Source organism: Saccopteryx bilineata, chromosome X, assembly GCF_036850765.1.
Source record: "Saccopteryx bilineata isolate mSacBil1 chromosome X, mSacBil1_pri_phased_curated, whole genome shotgun sequence".
Lineage (NCBI taxonomy): Eukaryota > Metazoa > Chordata > Mammalia > Chiroptera > Emballonuridae > Saccopteryx > Saccopteryx bilineata.
This window is the reverse complement of record NC_089502.1, coordinates 146,193,436-146,197,485: the sequence shown is the minus strand read 5'-3', so window position 1 is coordinate 146,197,485 and position 4,050 is coordinate 146,193,436.

Sequence of the window (4,050 nt, the reverse complement as noted above, 5' to 3'; positions counted from 1 at the left end):
CAAGTGTGCCACCGCAAAGTGCCACAGCCTGGGGGTGGGGGGCTTCCATCTTACACAACAGACGTGTGTGTCCCCCAGTCCTGGAGGCTGGAGTGTGAGACCCGGGAGCGGGCAGGGCTGGGTCCCCCTGAGGCCTCTCTCCTGGGCGTGCAGAAGGCCATCTCCTCCCCGGGTCCTCACACGGCCGTCCCTCTGTGTGTGTCTGTGTCTCCTCCCCGGGTCCTCACACGGCCGTCCCTCTGTGTGTGTCTGTGTCTCCTCCCCGGGTCCCCACACGGCCGTCCCTCTGTGTGTGTCTGTGTCTCCTCCCCGGGTCCCCACACGGCCGTCCCTCTGTGTGTGTCTGTGTCTCCTCCCCGGGTCCCCACACGGCCGTCCCTCTGTGTGTGTCTGTGTCTCCTCCCCGGGTCCCCACACGGCCGTCCCTCTGTGTGTGTCTGTGTCTCCTCCCCGGGTCCTCACACGGCCGTCCCTCTGTGTGTGTCTGTGTCCTCACCTCCTCTTCTTCTAAGGACCCCAGTCCTGTGGGGTCAGGGCACCCTCCCTCGTGACCTCATTTTATGTTAATTATCCATCTCCCAATCCAGCCCCATTTTCACGTGCTGGAGGATAACATTCCTATGTTTGAAATTTGAAGGCCGGGGCGCCTCATCCAGCCCAGAACGATACGGGGGAAAAGCAGCCATATTGGCATCTTCTATCCACGTCTTTCATTTTATTTCCACCACTCACAAAAATGAGGGGGTATATATATATTTTTTGTATTTTTCCGAAGCTGGAAACGGGGAGGCAGTCAGACAGACTCCCGCATACGCCTGACTGGGATCCACCCGGCATGTCCACCAGGGGGCGATGCTCTGCCCATCTGGGGCGCTGCTCTGTTGTTCAGCAACCAAGCTCTTTTTAGCACCTGAGGTGGAGGCCATGGAGCCGTCCTCAGCGCCCGGGCCAACTTTGCTCCAATGGAGCCTTGGCTGCGGGAGAGGAAGAGAGAGACAGAGAGGAAGGAGAGGGGGAGGGGTGGAGAAGCAGATGGACGCTTCTCCTGTGTGCCCTGGCCGGGAATTAAACCCGGGACTCCTGCACGCCAGAGCAACGCTCTAAAATGAGGGGCTATTTCAAAACGGATAGGAAGCAGTAAGGTATCCCCTCAGTTTTGTCAGCGGTGTCGTTGAGAACACCTCTCTTTGTTTGTGGCAGAAAACCTCCCCGGGCCCAATAATTTTTTTTCCTTGCTGTTCACTCATGTCCTGGACAATCCAGCTGTCACTTTGTGTCATCCACCAACAGGCTGACGTAGCAAAAATAATACACAGCCGTGTTTCACGGACACTTTAGTAACAGCGTCCGAGGCTTCTGTCCGCTGACCACAGTCTGTGTGTGATGGACGCCTCCCGGAGGCGGGGACGCCGTGTCACTCGGCCAACATTCCCTCATTTCTCGTGACTGCTCGATGTCCCTTGTGGCATTGGGGACGAGGAGGATGCATTGATGAAGGGACAGTGCAGGGAAGCAATTGCTCAGCTGGGTAACGTCTTGGTCCTCACACTGGCTGCCCACCTGCCCAGCGGGCCCGCCAGCACGAGTCATTCGGGAACAGATCAACTCCGAAGGCTTGGCGTGTGCCAACCCCACACATTCCAGACAAAGCTTTGCTCCCTGATTGCCTCCTGATCAGCTCTCACTCAGAGACGGGGCTATAAAGAGGAGATTCAGGTACAATGAGGTCATGAGGGAGGGTCCTGACCCCACAGGACGGGGGTCCTTATAAGAAGAGGAGGTGAAGACACAGACACACACAGAGGGACGGCCGTGTGAGGACCTGGGGAGGAGACGGCCGTCTACACACCCAGGAGAGAGGCCCCAGGGGGACCCAGCCCTGCCCGCATCGGGGTCTCAGACTCTAGTCCTCACGGCTGATAAATTAATAGACATAGCCTGACCTGTGGTGGCGCAGTGGATAAAGCGTCGACCTGGAAATGCTGAGGTCACCGGTTCGAAACCCTGGGCTTGCCTGGTCAAGGCACATAGGGGAGTTGATGCTTCCAGCTCCTCCCCCCTTCTCTCTCTCTCTCTGTCTCTCCTCTCTCTCTTTCTCTCTCTGTCTCTCCGTCTCCTCTCTAAAATCAATTTTAAAAATAATTAATTAATTAATTAATAGACACACAGCAGACGGACATCAGATCCGTATCGGACGCACCGCTATCGTCTAGTGACAGAGCTAAGCTCCTCAAGCCGTGACCGGGGCTGTGAGCGTCCCCTTGTTTGATCCTGACCGGCCCCCACGACTGAGCCGGGCCGAGCCAAGCTTCAGAAGCACAGAGAGACATCCCGTTGTTACAATAAAGCCCAGCGTGAGTCAGCAAGCCACGGAGCCAGTGTGTGTGTGTGTGTGTGTGTGTGTGCGCGCGCGCACAAGCACGCGTGTGCGTGCGGTGGGGGACAGGGCTGGCTCTCTGGCCGGGCAAAAATGTTTCTGCAGGCGGACACGGTCTCTCCACACCTTCACAGTGAGGTCGCCTCACTCCTCTGGGGCGGACGCCCTCCTCCCCCTCCCCGCCCCCAGAGAGACAGAAGGATCAAGCAGAATGAGTTGCCCCTTGGATGAAGGCAGAGCCGTGTTCTTGCTCCGGCTGCCAGGCTTCTCCTGGGTCCTCAGCCCCCCTCTCCCCGCCCCAAGCCTCTGACAGTCTCTCTTCCGACCTTGGGACCTGGCCTATGTTCCCCTCCAGCAGCAAGATGTCCTGTGGCTTCGCGGAGGCCGGGAGATCACGACACATGAATCTCGTCCTGGCCTGACCTGTGGTGGCGCAGTGGATAAAGCATCGACCTGGAAATGCTGAGGTCGGCGGTTCGAAACCTTGGGCTTGCCTGGTCAAGCAAGGCACATAGGGGAGTTGATGCTTCCAGCTCCTCCCCCCTTCTCTCTCTCTCTCTGTCTCTCTCTCTCTCTCCCTTTCTCTCTCCTCTCTAAAATGAAAAAATAAAATAAAATAAAATAAAAAAGAATGTCATCCTGCCCCGGTTCCTTCAGGGGCGAAGGCTGGGTCACCTCCTCTTTCCCTCTCCCCCGAGGGGGGGGGTTCCTGGCTGACCACGCATCCTGCGTCCTGGCCCGACCTTCCCTGGATGACAGCGTCAGCCTCCTGAGCCCCCACCCGGGGGAGGATGCTCAGCTGACCACCCAGTGACCACACAGGTGGGCAGCCCACACAGTTTGGACAGAACGTCCTTCCCAGCGGTCCAGCCGCATCTGATTTTCAGATCAGCCCCCCTCCCCCATGTGCAGAGAGGGGCGGAGACAGACAGGTCCATCCCGGGAAAACACAACTCTTTTTCCACTGAAGACATTCGTTTTTGGAGGAAGGTGAGTCCCAGTTCCGGACTTCCTCTGGAAAATGTCATACGTTGTTTGTGCACGTCATCGTGAACTCACGTTGTCAGGAATGGTTTGGCTTCGCACAAACTTAGGGACTCTGGGAAGTTTCCAAAAAACTGAGGAAACAGGACCATTTGAGAGAGTTTCACATAACACTTTTTTTTTTCTTGACAGAGAAAGAGAGAGAGACAGGGACAGACAGACAGGAAGGGAAAGACATGAGAAGCATCAATTCTTCGTTGTGACACCTTCGTTCTTCATTGATTGCTTTCTCATATGTGCCTTGACCGGGGGGCTACAGCAGACCGAGTGACCCCTTGCTCAAGCCAGCGACCTTGGGTCCAAGCTGGTGAGCTTTGGCTCAAACCAGATGAGTCCACGCTCAAGCTGGCGACCTTGGGGCCTTGAACCTGGGTCCTTGGCATCCCAGTCTGATGCTCTATCTGCTGTACCACCGCCTGGTCAGGCTGACTTCACCTATTGAGTTTGGCTGGAGAAAGGTCTCCAGGCAGTTGGGAGCATAGGGTCCTTGGGCTTCTTCTAAGCACATAGAACAAAGAAGGAAAAAGAGTCGCCCCCCCCAAGGGGGAGACAGTTGAGCAGCCCCTGGGCTGGTTGGGTCCCCGAAGGGGGACATCAGGAGACAAGGGTCACAGTTCATCCCTATCCCC